Source organism: Ahaetulla prasina, chromosome 5 (genome assembly GCF_028640845.1).
Source record: "Ahaetulla prasina isolate Xishuangbanna chromosome 5, ASM2864084v1, whole genome shotgun sequence".
Classification (NCBI taxonomy): domain Eukaryota; kingdom Metazoa; phylum Chordata; class Lepidosauria; order Squamata; family Colubridae; genus Ahaetulla; species Ahaetulla prasina.
The window spans coordinates 74,392,306-74,417,448 of NC_080543.1; the positions used below are offsets into that span (position 1 = coordinate 74,392,306).

Sequence of the window (25,143 nt, forward strand, 5' to 3'; positions counted from 1 at the left end):
TCCCCTCTTCTCTTTTAGGCTGTCTCCACAGAAGCCCCTCTTATCCTACCCAGTTCTCTCCTATCCCCTTCTCTCCCTCAGGCTGGCCCCGTAGATCCTCTCCTCTCCCCTTTTCTCCCTCAGGCTGGCCCCATAAATCCTCTCCTATTCCCTTCTCCCTCAGGCTGGCCCCATAGATCCTTTCCTCTCCCCCTTTCTCCCTCAGGCTTGGCCCCATAGATCCTCTCCTCTTCTCCCTTCGCTCCCTCAGGCTGGCCCCATAAATCCTCTCCTATTCCCTTCTCCCTCAGGCTGGCCCCACAGATCCTTTCCTCTCCCCTTTTCTCCCTCAGGCTTGGCCCCATAAATCCTCTCCTCTCCCCTTCTCTCCCTCAGCCTTGCCCCACAGAAACATCTCCTATCCTATCCCCTTCTCTCTCTCAGCCTTGCCCCACAGAAACATCTCCTATCCTATCCCCTTCTCTCCATGAGGCTTGCCCCACAGAAGCCTGTCCTATGCTATCCCATTCTCTCCAGAGTTATTTTCAAATTGGGAAGGGGAGTAGAACATCTTACTAAATAGCATCAGAGTATGTTATAGTAATATAGGAAATAATAATGCTCTGATGGTCATTTCAAAAAATCCTTTCTTAGTGAGTACCTAGAAGCCAAGAGGAACATACATGGCAAATTTCAACTTTGTAGGCTTTACGGTTCTGGAGATTTCATAATTATAGATTTGCTGCACAGAGAGTCATTGTATTTACAAAAAAGACGAATGACTGAATGCAATCCCTTCTTCGGGAGGAAACGGGTCCCTTGCCCTTCTGCTAGTGCCTGGCACTGCTATTTCTACCTCTTTAACCCTAATAACAATATAAATAGTTGAGTCATGCCTTAATTTTGCTAACATGCCACAAAGGAGATCTCAAACAAATCTCATACCTTTTCTGCATCCAAGTTCCTGAAAAGGTTAGTATGCAGGAAGCCCAAATGAATTTAATACTACCTTTTTGCTGCTCTTCTCTGAATAGTCATTTTTCTCACCTAGTATGTCTGATTATAAACTAGAATTTTGATGAGAAAAAAAGAGGGAGAAGAAATATTCCAAACCATCAACTCTAAGGATCCACTGTCACAGTTTGATCTGTGAGTCTGTTTCAAACAACATCTGGTAACACTAGAGTTCCCTCTTTATGACTGGTTGTCAAGATCAATAAGGGTTAACAGTTGCGGCCTCTTCCAAAAGCTTGCCACTCCACCCAGGAGCAGATTCAGGTAGGCACGCAAAAAAGGATAACAAAGTTGTGCATTCCTAATTGCCAAGTAGACATTTCGTGCGGTGTCAGGAACAGGAGGCGGAAGGCGGGAGGAAAAGCCCACAGTTCCCGTCCCAGAGAGAGACAGAGAGCGAGAGACAGGGACACAGAGAGAAGTCAAATGGGTAACACGCCCCTCCGATTTCCTGCCATATCGGAGGTTAATTTCTGCATTGGCCTGCCCACTCGCGCACCACTGACAAGAAAAGAGCTCCTTCCCCGGATGCCACAGAGGGCGGCTCGCTCAGGCGCTCCGGCCCCGGGCACCTTTTCTCTACTTCGTTGTCTTGCTTCACCCCCAGCCCCACTAGCCGTCTTCCGCCTGTGGCGCTATGCCAGCCACCCGTGTGGTGCAAAGACGCCGCCACGGAAGAGATTCCCTATCCCCAGTTTATGGATGAATGGTAGTGCTTTTTTGACAGCGCGTGATTAACAAGAAATGGATTTGGCCTCCCGGCTTTCATTCAAGCCTTTCCAGCAGCCACCGCTACCCCTCCAAGTGCCCAGGCCAGAGTCAGCGCGCAGACCAGACAATTAAAGGTCTCCAGGGGTGGGTGGGAAAACAGACCTGATGTTGCCCCTTTTCCCTCCCCCAAACGGATAGAGGGAGATAGACAAGATACACCCTTCGGATGTGTCCTATCCGTCTCACGATACTTGCCATTAAAATTGTAATGCCACAAGAGACGAATAGCAATAGCGACCACCCGGTTCGGCCTGCCTCGCGATCATCCACGCAGCAAATCTCAGCCCAAAAAAAGTGGGGGAGGGGAAGGGAGAAAGACAGACACATAACCCAAGCTCTGTCTACCTTCACACATACCCATTTATGTCGCGTTTGGACTCCGCCAAACAGGGTGAAAGTTTGAAGTTTGCGAGGCGGTGAAAGGCAACCGAGCCGATGGAGTCGGATGAATTACAGGAAGCTTCTTTTCTCTGATTGCAAAAAGAGCGACGTCTTCGCTTCCTTTCGACTAGTCAGTGCCCATTGCAACAACAGCAGCACTGTTCTTTTTATTTCCTGCTCTGAAACTCTCCCGCCCTCCGAAGAAAAGAAGAAGGGGGGACTTTTTTCTCGACAGAAAGAAGAAAAGGGGACGACAATAAAGCACCTAACGCGCTAGCGAGAAACGTAAAGGAAGAGGGGGAAAACGGATTACACCTTAAAGTGCGAGAGGGAAGCAGCGAGCGGGAGTGCGCGCGCGCGTTAGGGCGGGAACGCAAGCAAAGGGGCGGCGGGAGCGGTTCGCTGCAAGGGAATGGGCTGGCTGAATGGTGGGTGTTGCCCTTCCCAAGACCCTTCGTGCGGCCAAGGTAGGAAGTAGAACTATAAAGGGAGCTGGCATTCAGTTACCTACTCAACGCCGACCAGCAGTGCCCTGACGAGCAGGGAAAAAGCACGAGAATGCCCCGCTCGGCCGATCCTGTCCTCGGACATCCGGCGTATCCGGGAGAAAGGGTTGCTCGCTGTGATAGTTATTAAATCGACTCATGTAACCGCCCATCTCGCGAATGCGATTCAGGATACCTAACAGCACGTTAAAAGAATAAAAAGCAATTTTAACAAAGACTAGAGACCTACAGTGGTCGCTGAGTGTAAACCTGCACAATTAAGATAGACCACTCAATGGTCTTCTGAGCCCCAGGTCTTGGAGCGATCCAGGTCTCTATGAGAAGCTGGCAGGGTTGGGGCCAATCGCTTCTTGGGGGCTATGGTGTACCAGACACAGGTCAGGTGCCTGGTCAGAAAGGGCAAGTTGTAGGGTTTCATAAGATGACATTCTTTCAGGGGCTGATGCGCTCCTTTATTGTTCCTGCCCATCCCTTCTTTCCACAACTGGAAAGAATCAATCCTATAAATAACCCCCACACCTATGCCAAGAAGGATTTTATAGGTAAAACTAGTGCTTTAAATTCTAACCAGAAGCACACTAGCAGCTAATTCAGCTTAGTGTTGCTGTAATTATGGCAACAATGGTGTAATGTAGATATACCAAGGTTACCTGTAGTTGCATTTTGAACTAGCTGCAACTTCCAGGTGATCTTCAAAGGCAGTCACTTAAAGAATATGTTGCAGTAAACCATTCAGGTTGTCACCAAGGCATGAGTGATCATGAACAGTCCAGGAAGGGGAGCAATTTTAGTAGATAAAACAAAGCAGTGCCAGAATCCTAACCACAGTTGCCACACACTATTCAAGCAGAAGCTGTGACTCCAGGACCCAAGATTTAAAGACTGAACAGGGCAGCGCCATCCTGTCCAGAATCAAAGATGGACATAGGACAACTTGACAGGAATAAAATAAAACCTGTTGTCAGGCCTGCCTCCATTCAAAATTCGAGAGAGAAAACCCCTGACTCCATTGAAGTAGAGAAGAGTACTTTTACTGAGTTTGAAATGATAGTGGCGAAAGAAAAGCTAGATCTGAACCAAAAGGCACGAAAGTTACATATTGAAAGTTTCCCCAAATCCCTCCCCCCATAGTGTTGTGGAGCACATTTTTAGGTACTTTCGGCCATCTGGAGTACTAGGAGGGTTGGCCTTGACTGGGTGTAAACAACTCCATTCAGCAGAGCAGTAATTCTTGAGAGCAAACCTCCCTTTTAGTTCACATGGGCCTTCATCACACCAACTCACTTCCCAAATCCCAATGCCAGGTCCCCCTCTCCCCGTTACTATGTCAGCCGATAGCAAGCAAGCATCAAAGGGCAAACTCATGTTGGAGATCTGCCTGACATTCGGCCCTCCTACAGTAGAGGCATTAGCCCTAAAGAAAAAACATAAGACAAAATAGACAGGATAGAAGCAATCTACCATACAGGGCAGTAAAATAACAATAAGGCTTGTCGAAGTATTTAGTGTGAAACAGTTGTAGGAGTTTAGGGGCCCGGACATCCCGAGCGTTTACCCATTCAGACTGTGAGGGAGGGAAATGTTTCCAGGCCATCAAACACTGTACTTTCCCCCTACATTTCCTGGAATCCAGGATTTTTGTGACCTTGAAGTGTTGTTCACCATCAGTGATGAGGGGAATTGGAGGGGCAGTTAGCTTGGTTGAAGAGGAGATACATGCTCAGGCTTAAACAAGCTAATATGAAACACAGGGTGTATTCGCCTAAGGGTTTTTGGTAGCTCTAACTGTACTCTGACTGGATTGACGATTCTAACAATGGGGAAAGGGCCTACATACTTGGCCTCCAGTTTCTTTGATTTCTGGGTAGTCTACAAGTACTTTGTAGATAAGAAGACCCTGTCCCCTACTTGGAACTCTTTTGGCTTAGCTCTTTTCTTGTCAGCCTGTTTTTTATGGGCTTGATATGCCTTGTCTAGTGCCTTATTGGTGATGGGCCAAATGCATTGAAGCTGTTCAATCCATTCCACTAAGGAAGGGATTTGGGGTTTCTGGAATGGGTACGAAATACTGACCAGAAGCAGTGGCTTGGAGGGGATAACTGGGCAGATTACTTCTGGCGGAGCACTATTTTACTGGGGCAATCTAGATAAAGCATCTGCCATAAAGTTCTTCCCACCAGGAAGGTAGCACAAGAAAAAATTAAAACAAAGTGTTGTGCCCAACTAATTTGCTTGGGTGACAATTTTTGGAGCGTTTTAAGGACTTCCAGATGTTTATGGTAATTCCACACCTCAAAAGGGTGTTTTGCTCAGTGGTGGGATTCTGCCGGTTCTACCTGGTTCGGGTGAACTGGTAGCTGGGGCTGTGGGAGGCTCCGCCCACCTGTCCGGACGTCATCACGTCCTTTTTTTATGCTCTGCGCATGCGCAGAAGTTTCTGCGTATGTACAAAGGTAGCACACACTGAGGTGGTTGCTCACATTTGCAAACCGGTTGTTATGATAAGTCAATATCACCCCTGGTTTTGCCCCTTCAAGGAAATGCCTCCGAGTTAATAGGGCTCATCAGGCAGCAAATGCTTCCTTGACCCATATTGCCAATCTCCTTTCGGTTTCAGTTAATTTCCTGGAGGTGTAAGCACAGGATGGTAAGGCAGGCGTTCACTGCAATAGCACAGCCCCCACAGCCACGTCACTGGTGTCAGCCTGGACTACAAAGGGAACAACAGTGTCAGGATGTTTAAGGACGAGTTCAGCTGCTAATAGCCGTTTAAGTTTCTCAAAGGCTGCTTGGCATTCCATTATCCTTATAACAGTAACAGAGTTGGAAGGGACCTTGGAGGTCATGTAGTCCAACCCAGGGGTGAAATGCTCCCGGATCAGACTGGATTGCGCGATCCGGTAGCGATGGCGGCTGCTGGTTCAGAGGACTGGTAGCAAAAATCCCTGGCCACGCCCCCCCTCCCCCGCCTCTGCTGAGCCACACCATCAGCAGAGTTTTTTTTTTTTACTTTTAAAAGCCGGTTTTGCTTCAGCCGAAACTTGCCTTTAAAAGTAAAAAAAAAAAGCCTTTGAGGATCCTGCCCCTCAGCTAAGATCGGCAGCCTTTAAACTTAAAAAAAATAATAATTAAAGGCTACTCTGGGGATCTCACCTGAGTTCCTCATCAGCAGAACCTTAAAAAACATGTTTTCTGTAGATATGGCGGAGGGGGGGGCCGTATCGAGTTTGGGGAGCATGTGCGCGATGTTTGAAAGCGATCACGTGCTCTGGCCCCCTAGTCCCTACCCGTTCCTCGGGCGGCCGTGATCCTCAGAGCCTGGATCTTCGGTTGATGTTATGTAATGCCCGGTCCGTGGCAAATAAGGCCCCCTTGATCTGCGATCTTATTCAAGGGGAGTCCGCGGACCTTATGGGCATTACAAAATTATATATATATAAATTGCAATGGTCCAGATGGGATGGAGGAGGCACGTCTTGTTGAGGTAGTTTGGGATGAGTTTGAGTCTGTGGCTCTCGAGGACGTGGACAGGTTGCTGGGAAGGTTACATGCGACCACATGTTTACTGGACCCGTGTCCTTCCTGGCTGGTGCTGGCTACTCAGGAAGTGACACGAGGCTGGCTCCAGGGAATTATAAATGCTTCGTTGATGGAAGGGGTTTTCCCTGCCGCCTTGAAAGAGGCGGTGGTGAGACCCCTCCTCAAGAAGCCTTCCCTGGACCCAGCTATTTTGGGTAACTATCGTCCAGTCTCCAACCTTCGCTTTGTGGCGAAGGTTGTAGAAATGGTTGCGTGGCAGCTTCCCCAGTACCTGGATGAAGCTGTCTATCTAGACCCGTTCCAGTCCGGCTTCCGGTCCGGTCACAGCACGGAGACAGCTTTGGTCGCGTTGGTGGATGACCTCTGGAGGGCCAGGGACAGGGGGTGTTCCTCTGCCTTGGTCCTATTAGATCTCTCAGCGGCTTTCGATACCATCGATCATGGTATCCTGCTGCGCCGGTTGGAGGGATGGGGAGTGGGAGGCACCGTTTATCGGTGGTCCCCCCCCTATCTCCCCGCCCGGCCGCAGACGGTGTTGACAGGGGGGCAGAGGTCGACCGCGAGGCGCCTCACTTGTGGGGTGCCTCAGGGGTCGATTCTATCGCCCCTCCTGTTCAACATCTACATGAAGCCGCTGGGCGAGGTCATCAGTGGTTTTGGGGTGAGTTATCATCTGTAGGCTGACGACACGCAGCTGTACTTTTCCACCCGGACCACCCCAACGAAGCTGTCAAGTGCTGTCCCGGTGTTTGGAAGCCGACGGGTCTGGATGGGGAGAAACAGACTCAAGCTCAATCCTCCAAGACGGAGTGGCTGTGGATGCCGGCACCCGGTTCAGTCAGCTGCAACTGCAGCTGGCTGTGAAGCGGTTATTGGCCCCAACGGAGAGGGTGCGCAACTTGGGAGTCCTCTTGGATGGGCGGCTGTCGTTTGGCGATCATTTGGCGGCCGTCTCCAAGAGGGCCTTCCACTGTTCGCTGGTGCGCCAGTTGCGCCTTCCTTGACCGGGATGCCTTATGCACGGTCACTCATGCCTCGTAACTTCCGCCTGGATTATTGCAATGCTCTCTACATGGGGCTGCCTTGAAGTGCACCCGGAGGCTGCAGTTAGTCCAGAATGCAGCTGCGGGTAATAGTGGGAGCAACTCGTTGCTCCCATGTAACACCACTCCTGCGCAGTCTGCACTGGCTTCCTGTGGTCTTCCGGTGCGCTTTAAGATTTTGGTCACCACCTTTAAAGCGCCCATGGCTTAGGACCCGGTACTTACGGGACCGCCTGCTGTTACCGTTTGCCTCCCACCGACCCGTACGCTCTCACAGAGAGGGCCTTCTCAGGGTGCCGTCCGCCAAACAATGTCGGCTGGCGGCCCCCAGGAGTAGGGCCTTCTCTGTGGGAGCTCCCACGCTCTGGAATGAGCTTCCCCCTGGTTTACGTCAAGTACCTGATCTTCGGACCTTTCGCCGTGAGCTGAAAACGCACTTATTTATTCAAGCGGGACTGGTTTAAAATTTTATTGGGTTAAAATTTTATTGGGTTATTTATATTTTAATATTTTAATTTGTTTTAAATTTGGCCATTTTATAATATGCTTGTTTTAATTTCTTTTAATATTGATATTGTGATTTTTTACTTGGCTGTACACCGCCCTGAGTCCTTCGGGAGAAGGGCGGTATAGAAATTGAATAAAATAAAATAAATAAATAAAATTACGGAGACCTGGTTGGGGCCAGGGGGGGTGCCCCTCGTTGAACTGTGCCCCCCAGGTTTCCGAGCATTCCATCAGCCGAGGGCCCAGGGTAGGGGTGGAGGGGTGGCGGTTGTAATTAAGGAAGATCTAGAGCCGAGGGAGGCCACTGTTCCTCAGATCGCCGGCTGTGAATCCCTCTATGTGAGGTGGGGCCATAGGAATCAGTTGGGCTTGTTGATCACGTACCTGGCTCCTTGCTGCGTGACCACAGCCCTGCCCGAGCTGCTGGAGTTATTTGCCACTGTGGCAGTTGAGACCCCCAGACTTATAGTTATGGGGGATTTCAACTTGCCATCAGCTGGCTTATCATCGACTGCAGCTCGGGAGTTCCAGGCTTCCATGACGGCCTTGGACCTGATTCGAGTAAATGATGGCCCTACGCACATGGGGGGAGGCACGCTGGATCTGATTTATATCTCTGGTCAGTGGTTAAATGATCTGATACTAGACGATTTAGTAACAGAACCAATGTCATGGTCCGATCATTTTCTCCTTCGCCTAGACTTCCGAACCGCCACCCACCATCGCAGGGAGACGGAGCCTATACGTTGGTTCCGTCCCAGGCGCCTGATGGACCCGGAGAGGTTCCTGACGGAGCTTGGGCCATTCCCTGAGGATCTGGCCCACGGCACGACTGAGGAACTAGTTGCGGCCTGGGAACAGGCCGCGGCCGGGGCCTTGGACCGTGTCGTGCCTTTGCGGCCTCTGACCCGGCGTAGATCTCGTCCGGCCCCTTGGTTCTCCGAGGGGCTGAGGGAGATGAAACGCCGGAGAAGACGCCTAGAGAGCACTTGGAGGTCCAGTCGTTCCGAAGCTGATCGGACACTAGTTAGGTCCTATTCTCATTGCATCCTCATTGCATCGGCAGATAACCGCCCGGCCGCCCTGTTTCGGGTGACCCGCTCCCTCCTTCATCAGGAGGTGCGGGATGACCCTTTACAGGGACGTGCCGAGGAGTTTAGTGGTTATCTATACGACAAAATCGCTCAGCTCCGGGATGGTCTGGACCGAAATTGGGATGATCCAAGCGAGGGAGAGGAGGCACGTCTTGTCGACTCTGTTTGGGATGAGTTTGACCTTGTGGCTCCCGAGGACGTGGACAGGTTGTTGGGGAGGCTCCGCGCCACTACATGTTTATTGGATCCGTGTCCTTCCTGGCTGGTGCTGGCCACTCAGGAGGTGACACGAGGCTGGCTCCAGAGGATCATAAATGCTTCTTTGTTGGAAGGGGTTTTCCCTGCCGTCTTGAAAGAGGCGGTGGTGAGACCCCTCCTTAAGAAGCCCTCTTTGGACCCGGCTATTTTGGGAAATTATCGGCCAGTCTCCAACCTTCGCTTTGTTGCGAAGGTTGTAGAGAGTGCTGTGGCGCGTCAGTTACCCCAATACCTGGAAGAATCCGTCTATCTGGACCCGTTCCAGTCCGGCTTCCGACCCGGCTACAGCACGGAGACAGCTTTGGTCGCATTGGTGGATGATCTCTGGAGGCCAGGGACAGGGTTATTCCTCTGCCCTGGTCCTATTAGACCTCTCAGCGGCTTTTGATACCATCGACCATGGTATCTTGCTGCGCCCGGCTGGGGATTGGGAGTGGGAGGCACCGTTTATCGGTGGTTCTCCTCCTATCTCTCCGACCGTCGCAGACGGTGTTGACAGGGGGCAGAGGTCGACCGCGAGGCCCTCACTTGTGGGGTGCCGCGGGGGTCGATTCTCTCGCCCTTCTGTTCAACATCTATATGAAGCCGTTGGGTGAGATCATCAGTGGCTTTGGGGTGAAGTACCATCAGTACGCTGATGACACTCAGCTGTACTTCTCCACCCCAGGTCACCCCAATGAAGTTGTTGAAGTGCTGTCCCGGTGTTTGGAAGCCGTACGGGTCTGGATGGGGAGAAACAGGCTCAAGCTCAATCCCTCCAAGACGGAGTGGCTGTGGATGCCGGCATCTCGATTCAGTCAGCTGCAGTTGCAGCTGACTGTTGGAGGCGAGTTATTGGCCCCAAAGGATAGGGTGCGCAACTTAGGTGTCCTCCTGGATGAGCGGCTGTCGTTTGAAGACCATTTGACGGCCGTCTCCAGGGGGGCCTTCCACCAGGTCCGCCTGGTTCGGCAGTTGCGCCCCTTCCTTGATCGGGATGCCTTGTGCACAGTCACTCACGCACTCGTTACCTCTCGCTTGGATTATTGTAATGCTCTCTACATGGGGCTCCCCTTAAGGTGCACTCGAAGGCTTCAGCTAGTCCAGAATGCAGCTGCGCGGGTGATAGAGGGAGAGTCGCGTACCTCCCACATAACACCTCTCCTGCGCAGACTGCACTGGCTACCTGTGGCTTTTCGGGTGCACTTTAAGGTTTTGGTTATGACCTTTAAAGCGCTCCATGGCTTAGGGCCTGGGTACTTACGGGACCGCCTACTGTTACCATATGCCTCCCACCGACCAGACGCTCACAGAGAGGGACTTCTCAGGTGCCGTCCGCCAAGCAATGTCGGCTGGCGGCCCCAGGAAGGTCCTTCTGTGGGGCTCCACACTCTGGAACGAACTTCCCGGGTTTACGCCAAATACCTGACCTTCGGACCTTTCGCGAACTGAAGACGATCTTTTATTCGCTGGCTGGCTTAAATTTTATGGATTTTATAGTTTTTATTATTAATTTTAAACGGGGTTTTAATTTCTATATATTTTAAATTTTTAGGCAAATTATAATAAGGTTTTTAATGTTGTATTTTATAGAATATTGTCTTGTCTGTTTTTATTTGCCTGTACACCGCCCTGAGTCCTTCGGGAGAAGGGCGGTATAAAAATCAAATAAATGAAATGAAATGAAATGTAGAAAAACTCCTTTTAAAAGACTCTAAGCCACTTGCCTGATTACTGATCGACCTCATGGCTTTTCTCACAGCCGGAAAGCCCCAGTTTCGCTTTTAGCACCAGACAGAACTAATCTAAATTTAGCTAATCTATTTCACCACTGAGTGATTAATGCTGTCTGGCTGAGGAACTCTGGGAATTGAAGTCCACAATAAAATAAAATAAAATAAAATAATAAAATAAAATATTTGTGCAGCTTTCTGAGATGTAGTGTGTTTCTGTAGTGTTTCACTCTAACTACACAAACACAAAATCTCAGAATGTGATTATATGTTGTAATCATGTATGAAAATATGTGGTATTTTGTGTGTGTGTGTGTGTCAGGTGTGTGTGTGTGTGTAAAGTGTGAAAGTTGGTTTTTGAGCTTTTTGTGGCTGTGTGAAGTGTGAAGTGCAGCTGCTTTTACATTGTGTGTGAGTCAGTTGTGTTGTGTTGTGCTGTGTGTGTGTGTAAAGTGTGAAATTGATTTTTGAGCTTTTTGTGGCTGTGTGAAGTGTGAAGTGCAGCTGCTTTTACATTGTGTGTGAGTCAGTTGTGTTGTGTGTGTGTAAAGTGTGAAAGTTGGTTTTTGGTACCTCTTGTTGTTTTTTTATACTTTGTTTATTATTTTTATTATTTATTGTTATTGACCATGCCCACCCAGTCATCTGACCACCAAGCCACGCCCACCAATTAAGCCACGTGTACAGAACCAGTAGGGAATTTTTTAGATTTCACCCCTGGTCCAACCCCCTGCTCATGCAGGAGACCTGTACTAGGGATTTGAACCACTGAACTGCTGACCTTTCTGATCAACAAGCTCAGTGTCTTAGCTACTGAGCCACCTAGTCAAGCTCGATGGGATAGCTACTCTTTGGTTTAACCTCTCTCTTTGTCTTTAGGAGGTTAGTAACACAATTTTAACAAAGGCGGGGATGAATTGCCGCGAAACCCAGTAAGCTTTGCAACTGCTTGCTGGTGTGGGGGGGGTTGCCCACTCCATGACCGCCTGCGCCTTCTCAGGGTGTATCTCCTCATATGATATGCAGTAACCCAAACAGTCAATTTTATCCTGGTGAAATTCGCACTTTGACAATTTGGCATACAGTTCAGCAGCCCTGAGATTTTTCAAAACTGTGCGCACTAACTTCACATGTTCCTCCATAGTTTTTGTGTAGATAAGACTGTCCTCTAGGTAAACCAGGACCCACTTGTACAAATGCTCATGCAGCACCTCATTGATCAATTGCATGAATACAGCAGGTGCCCCTTGTAATCCAAACGGGAGTACCCTGAACTGGAAGTGACCCAAAGGGCAATTGAAAGCGGTTTTCCACTCGTCTCTCTCCTTAATGCAGACTCTGTAATAAGTTTCTCTCAAGTAAAGTTTTTTCCTTTGGACAGTGGATAAATATTCTCCACACACATTGCGTTCAGACCTTTCTAGTCCATGCCTAAACAAAGAGAACCATCTTTTTTCTTACAAAACAACACTGGGGTGGCCACCCACAGCCTAATTGGTTGGATTAAGCCTCGCTTTAGATTTTTGTCAATAAAGGCTCGCAGGTCCACCAGCTCTCATAGGGTCATTGAGTAGATCTTTGGCTTAAGGAGTTTCACTTCCCAGGAGGATTTCTATACTGCAGTCTGTGGGGCAATGGGATGGGAGCCCATCTGAGCCCCTTGCACTGAATGCCTCCCTGAGATCCCTGTCGTGTCCCACTCCTCCGCTGACGGCCGGGTCAGGGAAATCCGAATCAGGCGTGCCTCTGCAGCTCTGCCAAAGTCCTAGCAAAGTTCTCAAGGCAGGCAGGAGACCAGAAAGTGACTTCAGCAAGATATGTTAGACTTTGCCTGACTCAGAGAATGCCAGAAAGCAGATCCTTTATATAGGCCATGGGGTGTGGCTCCATGACTCAGCACTTATCCAGGCCTGCCCCTCCCTTCCTTCTGTCGCCGCCGCCTATCAATTCTTCTGAAGCGAGGGTCACTCCAGTCTGCAGCTGTTGGCAATTGACCTTCCTCAGGCTCACATGCTGTGGGGGAGGGGGAGGGGTCTAGTTGCTCCGTTTGCCTGGGCATGGAGCCAGAGCTGGGGGCTGGAGGTACTTCTTCCTCCTCAGCCTGTCTGGGCATGGAGCCTCTGGTGGCTCAACAGGCTAATGCAGCCTGTTATTAACAGCAACTGCCTGCAATATTGCAGGTTCAAGTCCCACCAGGCCCAAGGTTGACTCAGCCTTCCATCCTTTATAAGGTAGGTAAAATGGGGACCCAAATTGTTGGGGGGCAATAAGTTGACTTTGTATATAGTATACAAATGGATGAAGACTATTGCCTGACATAGTGTAAGCCACCCTGAGTCTTCGGAGAAGGGCGGGATATAAATGCAAATTTAAAAAAAAAAATGGAGCCAGGGCTGGGGCCGGGAGGCATACTAGGACATTTCTCAGCGTTCGGAAGCAGATAAGAAGGCCCCGGCTGCGGTGACAGCGGACGAGACACAACAATCCCAATATTCTTTTGGGATTTTCTCCTCACCTTCTAGATCAACGGTTCTCAACCTGTGGGTCGGGACCCCATTGGGGGTCAAATGACGATTTGCCAGGGGTCACCTAAGACCATCGGAAATATGGGAAGTATACTTGTGAGTTGAAGAATCGCGCTCCAATGGTTGACTTCACAAGCCAGCTGCAGGCTCTTCAAATCGCTAGCCGAATTCGGCTTCAGACGTGATGAATTAAAAAAGAGATAAATCTTTGCTCTGATGTCTCCCTCTCAAGCCAGCTGCAATCACTCCCAATCGCTAGCCTAATCTGGCTTCAGGCGTGATAAACTTAATAGGGGAGGAGTCTCCGCTTTAATGCCTCCGTCCTCAAGGCAATCGCAAGCAGTTCAGATCACTAGCCAATATGGCTTCAGGTGCAATAAATTCAAAACGAAAATAATTTTATAGTTGGGGGTTGCCACATCGTGGGGAATTGTATTTTTTTTTTTATAAAAAGTTTTATTTTTACAATCATATCAAATAATTCATCCAATGTACAGTTATATACAATTAGTCGGGCTTGCCCAGTCACCACCCCCCTTTTTAACACTCTTCCCTCTTCTACCTTCTTTTACTTTCCAAACCTTCCTCTCCTTCTCTTATCTACATCCGCTCCTCCCTCCACCCTACACCTTCCTTCTCCCTCTACTATCCCTCTTCCTTCCTCTTCTCCTCTTTCCTACCTCCTACTCTCTCTTTTCTCCCTCCTCACCGTTCTAAAATGGTAACTATGCAGACCCGACCCTACATTAATTATATTTCTTCAATAATCCCTGTACATTAACCATCACTCCATCTCTACCAAACCCCCAATTCCCTCCCCTTGCCCCCACCCCCACCCGACTTCCCAGAACAAAATGCAGGGTATCAAAACTAACAATCATAATCCAAAATAATTCCTAAATTATAATCTCTAGTCACACCACACTTAGTCACACTCTCAATTCCCCTCTCCTTCAAAAATATATCTAATACAAAATATTTCCTAAATTTACTCATATGCTATTCGATATTTTTTTATCTGATACTTATTTTGAATATAATCAATCCACATTTTCCATTCTAAAATATATTTTTCTAGTGTATAGTCTTTCAAGTAAGCGGAGATTTTTGTCATCTCTGCCAGATTTGATACTTTGAGTGTCCATTCTTCGATTGTAGGTAATTCTTCTTTCTTCCAATACTGAGCAATCAAAAGTCTTGCGACTGTTATTAAGTTCAAAATCAATTTAGTCTCTATAGCTGTATAGTCCATAATTATTCCTAGTAGAAAGAACTGCGGAGTAAACTTAATCTTCTTTTTCAAAATATTCTGCATGATCCACCATACTTTAATCCAAAGTACTTTAACTTTTTTACAAATCCACCATATATGGTAATAAGTAGCATCTTCACAATCGCATCTCCAACATTTAGCAAGATCTAATATGTGTTTCTTGTAAACAGGTAATGTCATTTTTAAATTATTTCAAATAATGAAATACTTTCCTTCTCTTCTGCGGTGAATTCAGGCCATTAACATTTCAAGATAATAGTTTAATTGCCATTATCGGCCGAAGGAAACTTTTGGAACACCAGCCGCAGATCACATTTTACTTTAGGCCTTGCTCCTCCCACTGTTTCCGTTGTAGTAGTTGCCAGTTGTTGTTGTGCCTTCATCTCTTGTTCCTTGCGTTTAGCAGCAGCTCTTGTCAGCCTTTGTTCTTTTGAATCTAAACCCGTCGTAGGTATTTCCAACACTTGTAATAAATCTTCTTCCATCACAATCTGTTCTTGTACCTGCTTCACTTCTCTTTCCTTCACTTCAGCCTCCCTTCTTCTAGCTTCCAATGGGGGAAGACTTCCAACTTTTAATGCCTCAACATAAAATTCTCTTGCTTTTCCAACTGTATTGAGACGATGTACTTTCCCTGCATAATATACTATTATACCAGTTGGAATATCCCATCTATATTCAATCTGATGTTTTTTAAGTTCATTCACCAGGAAGGCAAATTCCTTCCTCGCCCTTAACATTTTTGGTGGAATTGTATTAAAGGGGTCACCACATCGTGGGGAATTGTATTAAAGGAGTCGCAGCACTATAAAGGTTGAGAACCACTGTTCTAGACGCTCATTCACTGCAGCTCCTAGCTCTCTTGCGGCCTTGGCTCTGGGTGGGGTTTTGCCTCTCCCTCTTCCCATCCCAATGGATTCATAAAAGCCCCTTCCTCCAATTCACATGAGGGTTCTATTTCAGAACCAGTGTAATCTAAGCAAGAGGGGTCGCTCCATTCCAGGGCTACAATGAAACTCAGTGTCTCTCGGTGATCCCCCATCCATATCTCCACTGGTTCAGTTACAAAGTGAGCTGGCCTCCCCCAGCTACCAACCCATCCAGCTGGAAAAATGCTATGGGCACCCTCAGTGTTCTCAGTCTCAGTCCCAGTCTCTCTACTACCTCGGGGCTAATCACAGATCTTGTGCACCCAGAGTGCCAGTCTCTGGCCAGATCAATTTCCACCTCGGCTGCCAACACATACCAGTGCTGAAGGTCTTGGGGGCTCCCCGGGAGATGCAACTCTGATAGACATTGTTAAGGGTAATCTGGGTTCACAACCAAGGTTGTGGACTGTTGAGCAGAGTACCCTACGCATGAAAACAACTGAGACTGGTTGTATACTATAACAGTCACTGGCAGACAAACTGGGGTTTGATATTCCTTTTCTTTTAGGGAAAAAGCAAAGACATAGTCCAAAAACAATCCAGGTCATACACATATAAAGCCAGTCAGGGATGTTACAAATATCAAGTCTTCTTACCAACGTAGACTTGCACAACAAACAAGGTCTTCTTTCAGTTCGGCAAAACACAGTTCAATTCACAACAGTCAGTATCTTGAGGAATCAGTAACTAGCCATGATCAAGCAACGATCATAAAGCTCAAATATACAGTTGCAGCATGTCATCAGGTTACAATGCTGTAGCGTCCCTGTAGATTCCCCACAAGCCATAATTTAGTAGTCCTTTTGTACATTGGCTACAGAGCTCAACCAATCAGGATGCTTGCATGATGCAGCACAGCCTTAAAGCAATATAATGCCTTTCTACAAACAATTTCCTGACAGACATCATTGTTAAACCCGTCTTTGTAGCACTCCATCAGGGCCTCTGGGAAGCAGCCATGCATGTGACAGGTCAACTTGCGAAACTCCTGGGTTTATTCTGCTACTGACCTCCACCCCTGGTCTTTATCCTGGTCCTAGCGTAAACTAGCATAAACTAGCGTAAACTGGTTGTAATCCCTCAGCTAGGGGGCATCATCTTTGTGAAGGGTGACCATCCAATCTGCTGCAGTCCTTTCCAGGGCCATGTTGACACATCTCACTTTGGCTGCCTCTGAAGCAAAACCCTCCCCATACTCCTGCATGTGATTTCAGACTTGAGCTAGGAAGAAACCCAGGGCTTTGGGATCCCCTCCATATTTTAGTCCCAGCTGAGTAACCTTTGGAACTCGGCACCTCCGGGGGATGCCCCCCAATGGGGGGGTGTTGGGCTGCAGCAGCTGCCGGGACAACTGTGGCTGCAGCTGGCACCTGCTGAGCTGCAGGAATCACAGCTGGGTTTGCAGGGACACCGGCTACCCCTTCTGCCTCTCCAGCTTCTTCACACACTGGAAGGGCATGATTCTAGGCAAGGTCCCCCTGAGATCTCCAACTTTCTTTTTTTTTTAATTTTTTTAATTTATTTTTAAACATAAAAAAACCTCATCAAATCAATTCCATTACAATGTGCTGTAAGGGTGTTAACATATCTTCCTGTGCATTCACAAAATAATCATCTCTTCCATGCATATATCTTATACTCATTTTTCCTAACATAACTTTCCATTTAACCAATTATAGAATAAATCCCATATTTTATAATATTGTTTATTTTTTTGTTCTCTAATTTCAAATGTTAATTTACTCATCTCTGCACATTCCAACATTTTTCTAATTATTTCATCTTGTGAAGGTAACTTTTCATTTTTCCAATTTTTTGCAAAGACAATCCTAGCTGCTGTAGTAATATTCACAATCAAATATTTTATATCTCTAGTATATATCTCTGGTATAATTCCCAACAGAAAGATTTCTGGCTTAAAGTCAATATGCTTTTTAATCATTTTTTCCAGCCACGTGTGTATTTTAGTCCAATATCTTTTAGCTTCAATGCATGTCCACCACATGTGGTAATATGATCCAGGTATCTGATGACATTTCCAACATTTTTCAGATTTGTCCTTAGACATTCTAGCAATTCTTGTCGGGGGTAGATGCCACCTGTAAAACATCTTATACAAATTCTTTTTAAATGCTGTCAACATCATCATTTTATAATTATACATCCACAATTTCTGCCAGTCATCTAGATCTATCCCATGACCAAAATTCCTCCCCCAAGCAATCATTGTCTCTTTAACCTGTTCTTCCTCTAACTTGACCTCTAGTGAGTATCCATACAGTTTCTTTATCAGGTTGTCATCTGAACCTATTAAAATCTCATCAAAACTCATTTGGTTATTATAAAAGCCTTCTGTTTTAACATCATTATCATATCTGGATTGTATTTGCAAGTATGCAAACCAATTCATTGTTATACCCTCTGCCTCTAATTCTAATTTCGATTTTAACTCACCCTTTTCATTCAACAATTCATTATATCTAACAATATGTCCCTTTTTAAATGTTACTGAGTAATAGAATGCCTCAATGGGTGAAACCCACATTGGAATTTTTAAGAAGTGACTTTTCTTAATCTTTTCCCAATTTAATAACAAAGTTTCTCTGACTATATGTCTTCTAAAATAGCCCTGTGATTTAGCTTGTCCATACCATAAAAAGGCGTGAGCTCCAACTTTCGAGTGCTTCGTGCATGGGTCAGCAGGAGGTCCCTTTTGTTGACTTCCTGCAAGTCATCATCTCTCTGCTGGCATCTGGTGACAGTCACCGGGGTGGGGGGCGGGGGGGGGGGTACTCCTCCAGATCTTGCATGCATCCTACGTCCAGCAACCATCTGGCTTGTACTGGTTTTACCTTGAGCTGCAACTCCTCCTGCCACTCTGTCTCCACCCAGCAGCGGTGTGGCTCCAGGGCTCTCCAGTCTTCCTGGTCGCTCCTGTGGGTTGACATTATGTGCTCAGCCCCCTCAGTAGATTAAGTCTCCAAGTTGGCCGATAAAGCAGATCTTGCTTAATGTCAGGCCTGCCTCCGTTCAAAACCAAAGAAAGAAAACCCCTGACTCCATTGAAGTAAAGAAGCACTTTTACTGAATTTGAAATGATGCAGCGAAAGAAAAGTAAGATCTAAGGCAAAAGGCACAAAAGTTACAGATTTAAAGTTTCCCCAAATCTCTTCCCCCAGGGACCATGCTGAATGTGCAATCCATGTCCCACATAGTATCATGTGGAGCACATCTTCAGGTCCTTTCGGCCATCTGGAGTTCTAGGATGATTGGTCTTGACTAGGTGTAAACAACTCCATTCAGCAGCACAGTAATTCCTGAGAGCAAACCTCCCTTTTAGTTCACATGAGCCTTCATCACACCAGCTCACTTCTCAAATCCCAATGCCATGACCCCCACCCCCGTTACTATGGCAGCCGATAGCAAGCATCAAAGAGGAAACCCATGCTGGAGATCCAGCTGACACCTGTTCTCTTTCCAGATCTTCACAACATCCAGATACTGGAACAGAACTTCAAGAACTTCATTTGGATGTCTGAGGGCTAAAGCATACAATTGGATACTATCAGCATATTGATGATATTTTATACTAACAGATCACCACACCCATGGATTTATGTAAATAATGAAAAAGAAGGAAAGTGGTAAGTCCCGCGGCTTCCTGCAAAGCAGTGGCCTAGAGTCAATCACATCTCTTCCATCAACACTGAATGAAACTAGCTTTTGAAGAAGCACTGCCAAATGTTGCCCCTTTCTCCTAGCCCTATCAGCCAGGACATCATGGTGATGATAAGAAGGCCACTGAAAGATCCAGGATGTGCCATCCCATCACACATCTGCCAAATAGTCAACAAGTGTGGCTAAGCCATCCCAATCTGAATGCCAATTGGAAGGGTCCATATAATCTGCTTCCTATGGATCCTATGAAGCTGGAAGCCAACCACTGCTCAACAACCTTCCCTAAAAGGTAAGGGTGATGACTGAACATAAATTATCCAGATTGTTTTGATCCAAAGATGGTGTCTTGAAGAGCAGGTAGAACTGCCCCCTTTCCAAGGGGAATTTACTTTATGTGGCTCCACTTACATTAATGAATCAGAAGAAAGCAATATACAGGAAGCCATACCTACTGTCAGCTTTAGAAGACGTATTAGGCCAGAAGCTTCCATGCTGCCACTTTTTCAGGTGTGGGAAAGTAGGAGGGGGATTTAGTAGAGAGGTTGTCTTTAGACATAATAGCATTCTTCCTGTCGGTCAAGGTCAGGCCGATCCTGCATCTGGAGAAGGAGGGGTCAGAGTGCTGTCTCAAGATGGGATGGTTGGTGATTGGAGCATGTGATCGACTGCGGAATCAGGATGGTTTGGGGGGGGTTGATTTACTGAGGGAAAACCGAGTTTTCCCAGATGTGACAGTTTACTTATCTTAGTAAATAGAACTTTGAAAGATGCTTGCTTCAGTTTTTACTTGGAGTTGGTGTTTTTTTTTCTGGAATGCTGACATTAACCTGAATCTCCATTAAAGCATAACAGCACCCCATAAGGGGGCTGTCAGGGGTGCTGAGCCCCAGCATCTACCTAAACCTCGGGTGGTGCAAAGACTCAATGAAGATGGGGGAGAAAGAAGAGATCACAGAGGGGGCCGTGGGGAAAGATACTCAAGGATTTATTGACACCCTGTTTTCTCCTGAAGAAATGGTGCAAACCATTGAGGCTGCAGAGGAGGCCCGAAGGTTAGGCACTCAGCCCAAGGAGTCAGATTCCTGGAAAAGTTGCCAGTCTGATCCAACTCCAGAAAGGGGACCAGAGGAAAGACTGCCTAGATATCCTGCCGTTCCCAGCCCAGCGAAGTTGCCCCCTGAGCCAGAGTGGAGAAGGGGGAAAGCTTTGGAACCTGTTGCCCCCATCACGAAGCCAATAATTAACTGGGCTCCTTGAGCATTTTGAACGGATGGAAGTGGGAAGTTACGCACCCCTCTCCCAAACTCCTCAAGTGAGATGGAACTTAGCGCAACCTATGTTCACCTTCCCCCAATTGGCCAGAGGAATTAGCAGGGCGCAGGCACATCTACCCAGAGAGGGGCGAAACGCAGATCAGTTCCCCTGCACAGCAGGACCTTCCCGCAGCTGGGACACATCAGATGCATGATGTGGGGAATGCAGAACCCCCCTGCTAGCCACCCTCACCTGCCTGCCTGCCTGCCTTTGTGCTACCTCCTGCTCAATGTATCCCCCCAAGTTGGGATTCTATCCTGGCCAGAGGTGGGTCCAGTGCCAGTGGTATCCACCATCATCTGCTCCAATTTACCAGGGATCCCCATGGCCCCAATATGGCCCAATGATCCCAGCACCGCAGGGGGGCCAATCTAGCAGCTGGCTGGAGCTCCCCCCCCCCCGCAGCCCAACAAGCAGCTCAGCCACCGGCCCCTCTCCCTCAGCAGGTGGCTGTCCAGCAACCAGCAGCAGCTCCGCCACAGGTTCCAGCTCAACCGCCCATTCCTGGGTCCAATCCACCTGCGAGGCCAACGCCACCCCACTTCAGAGCAACATTTGATTGTACGCCTGCCAAACTGGCTTACTTCCTCAGCAGGGTCTGAGCTTATATAGATGAGTATGGATACCAATATGAATCAGATTGGGACTTGATATCAACGATTTCTGATGGGATGAATGAAGGGGAGGCTTCTGAATGGATAGCCCAGCTGCATAATGAGGGCGCTGCAGAACTAAACGATGCCAATGGGTTTGTTGCGCTGCTCTGGGCCAGATTTGAAGACCCAGACTGAATCAATGAAAGTGAAGCCACAATAAAGGTGATGAAGCAAGGTAAGTGACCCATAGAAGACTTTGTGGGGGACTTTAATTGGGTCGCAGGGAACCTGGGACATTGGCCGGACCGCATACTCCTACACTATTTTAAAGAGGCCATTGATCAAGGAGTCAGAACAGTCCGTGGGGTCCAGGGTGTGCCTGAGCAACTGCACAACTGGTACACCATGTCCATAGCTCTGGACAGAGAAATTTACCCCCACCGCAAAACACCAGCCGAAAAGCCTCCTTGGAGAGCGTTAGCAGACAGCTCCTTTCAAAGCCTGCTGAAGTCTCCCCCCCTCAACCAACAGGGGTGATTAAATGCTATTGGTGTGGACAACCAGGACATCGAGGTTCTGAGTGCCTGGCTCCTGCCCCAGTTGCACAACAACATCCAGCCACGGCTGCCCGAAGCAAAAGGGCTCCAAGGAAGGCCCCAGTAAATTAGCCAGACAAGCTGTAGAGGTTCCCCTCCCCACTGAAGAGACCAAAGAAGCCCCTCCCGAGGCAAGCAGAGATGATGACCTAATGGTGAGTACACCCATCCCCCCCTTTTCAATTAAAGTGAGACTGGTGGTGCCAGAAATGGGGGAGCAAGAACTACCAGCAATAATAGATACAGGCTGTACCAGATATCTAATTGGACTTCCAATCGTTGAACAACTGGGATCAAAACAAGAGCCTTAAAGCTCCCAATTAAATTTCACCAGGTAGATAGGACATTAATTGGGGGAGTCCCAGCCACCCAAATTACAGAACTGATTAGATTAGAAATTGGAAGACATCATGAGCTCATCCAATTTATAGTAACCCCAAAGATGTCAGAGTTTAGTTTAGTTTAGTTTATTTAGATTTTTATACCGCCCTTCTCCCGAAAGACTCAGGACGGTTCACAGCCATAATAAAAATAATACAATGTACATAGTAAAAACAATTATAAAAATCTTATTAAACATCAAGCCAGATTAAAACTATTAAGAACATATAAACCCCAAATTAAATCAGAATATTAAAACTGCTAAAAATTTATTTAAAAATTTCTATGCCAGTCCTGCGCAAATAAATAGGTAGGTCTTCAACTTGCGGCGAAAGGTCCGAAGGTCAGGTAGTTGTCGTAGTCCTGGGGGAAGTTCATTCCAGAGAGTGGGAGCCCCCACAGAGAAGGCCCTTCCCCTGGGGGCCGCCAGCCGACATTGTTTGGCGGATGGCACCCTGAGGAGTCCCTCTCTGTGAGAGCACACGGGTCGGTGGGAGGTAATTGGTAGCAGTAGGCAGTCCCATAAGTAACCCGGTCCTAAGCCATGGAGCGCTTTGAAGGTAGTAATCAAAACCTTGAAGTGCACCCGAAAGACCACAGGTCATTTACAGTATTTGGTACATTAGAAAGGGTACCCGTTGTCTGAAGCTACCCGGGTGAAAAGTTGGTATGTGAATGCTGATGCTCTAGTAAAGCAGTTTCATGATAAATTCCCTGAGAAACCAAAGGGTCCTCATGGAGGGAGGAGGGGGGGTCAAGAGGTTATGTACAAGGCATTAGCCCTATCTTTTTTTTTTCTGTTTTATTTTCCAGGGTGTGTTTTTTTCTGCAGGAGTGGACGCCTGTCAGCTTTGGAAGCCATATTAGGCCAGAAGCTTCCACGTTGCCACTTTCTCATGTGTGGGAAAATAGGAGGGGGATTTAGTAGAAAGGTTGTCTTTAGACATAATAGCATTCTTCCTGTCAGTCAAGATCAGGCCCGTCCTGCATCTGGAGAAGGAGGGGTCAGAGTGCTGTCTTGAAATGGGATGGTTAGTGATTGGAGCATGTGATTGACTATGGAATCAGGATGGTATTGAGGGTTTTGATTTACTGATCAAATGTGATGTGCCAGTTTACCTATCCTAGTAAATAGAACTTTGAAAGATGCTTGTTTCAGAATTTTTATTTGGAATTGGGTTTTTTTTTCTGGAACGCTGACACCTACAGCTTTGAGGTTCCTGTTCACTTCCTGGGATTAACATGCTTGAAGTCAGCCTGAATAGCATCATATGACTGTAAATCACTGTTCTCCGAAGAACCTGCTCAGCTGTAGTCTAACATAGTGAATCCAAGTGATTTTATTCACTGAATCCCAAGAATAGTCAACAGAACCTCACAAATGTTCCATCAATCCCTTCTGACCCAAAAGGGACTGGGTTGCCAAAATCCAAAGGACACAATAAGGACAGAGAAATGAGCCTTTTTTGCTGCCCATGTTGAAATAGATAGGACCTAATTAAGGCTTTTACTTGTGTCCAATCAAGTTTGCTCCAAGTTTTTTGCCAACAGTGATCTAGGCATCTTGTCTGCTGCGTCATCCTCCCGAATCTTCTGAAAACCAAGGGCATATCAGGATCTGTGCACAAAGTCTCCACGGGCACAATTTGAACTGTTGCTGTAGCTTTATTCCTAGTAGCAAATGAAACCTCAATTAAACTGTATCAATTCCTTAGGAAAGCCCTTCTGAAACTACATGCCTCTGTCATCTTGGCCACCCTCATTCAAGTCATCTTTTTCCAAGGTCCAATATAAACTACTTCTATGTAACTCATGTCATGTGAAGAAAACACTCCTTGGATCAGTTTACCTCTACTTAAAATCCTAGGTCTTGAGGACTGTTTTGCAAATTAAAGAAGAGGTTGTAGAAGAGAAGATTCTAAAGAAAAAATTCAGTTATTATTATAACTGCTAAAAACTTTGCTACTTTATAATGCATACCTGTTCAGTAATTTTTTTTACATTTTAGAAATCTGTATATTCTGTATAGTAATGTAGAAATAATCTTGAATGGATCAGTTGCTAGGGGAGAAAAAAATAACAATTTGATGGTAGTTCATTGCTGTAGGATATAACAGAATTATAAAGCCTGTCAGATTATTTCTGTCCACTGTTATACCAAATAAAATCAAGACAGAATTTCCTTTTTTCTCTTTCCCAGGAAAGAAGCATCATTTTTTTCCTCCCTTAACAATTCATCCAAGTCTGCATTACTATTACTATTAAACTTCTCATTGTTCCTATCACCCATCTCCTCCCACTTATGACTGTATGACTGTAACTTGTTGCTGTATCCTTAGAATTTATATTGTTTCCTAGTATTTGATTGCTTATTTGTACCCTATGACTATCATTAAGTGTTGTACCTTATGATTCATAACAAATGTATCTTTTCTTTTTATGTACACTGAGAGCATATGCACCAAAGACAAATTCCTTGTCTGTCCAATCACACTTGGCCAATAAAGAATTGTATTGTATTGTATTGTATGCCTTCAACAAGTTATCTCTACAATTCTTTACGTTTTCTTATCAGTTTCAATAAAGGACAATATACATCTTTGGGCCAGTCAGTCTCTCTCAACCTATCTCAGATAGCTGTTGTGGTGAAGAAACAGCAGTATTACAAATGTTCAGCACCTTGAGATAGTAGATAAAGTGGGATAAAAATCTAATAGAAATAATAAAAATTAATGGAATGGAATTTATTTAGCGTATGGCAATGGAACAGAGAATCATGACTTAATAAAAGCTTCCCTACTTACTGAAAAAAGTAGTTATAGGTCGATTTATTATATAGTATAAAAGTGACTAATTAGCCCCTAATTAGAGAAAATAAACATGGGATTTGAGACAGTCTGGTGCTTTACTTCTGACAGCCACAACGTATGGAAGGGAAGCATCTGCAATCTTCAGAAAATACTTTGAATTCTTCAAACCTGAAAGCTATTCTAGGAGAGCATAGAACTAGCACTATATAACCAAACAGGTTTTTCACATTGAAGTG

At 46.6% G+C, this 25,143-nt stretch overlaps 2 protein-coding genes and 1 long non-coding RNA gene across 4 annotated transcripts in view; 2 read left to right on the plus strand and 1 right to left on the minus strand.

The window, feature by feature from the left end:
- PHEX (phosphate regulating endopeptidase X-linked) overlaps positions 1-25,143 on the plus strand; it is a 739,707-nt gene that overhangs the window by 231,010 nt on the left and 483,554 nt on the right. The window lies entirely within an intron of this gene.
- LOC131200205 (uncharacterized) lies at positions 377-23,018 on the plus strand. Its single transcript, XR_009155545.1, has 3 exons — positions 377-2,612; positions 19,014-21,871; positions 22,911-23,018. It is a non-coding gene; the product is annotated as an uncharacterized LOC131200205 (long non-coding RNA).
- The window catches only part of BCLAF3 (BCLAF1 and THRAP3 family member 3), a 104,956-nt gene continuing 101,715 nt past the window's right edge, over positions 21,903-25,143 (minus strand). For both annotated transcript variants that reach the window (XM_058186700.1, XM_058186704.1), the window contains exon 13: positions 21,903-23,768. The gene's annotated coding sequence lies outside the window, so the exon portion shown is untranslated. The remainder of the gene's footprint in view (positions 23,769-25,143) is intronic.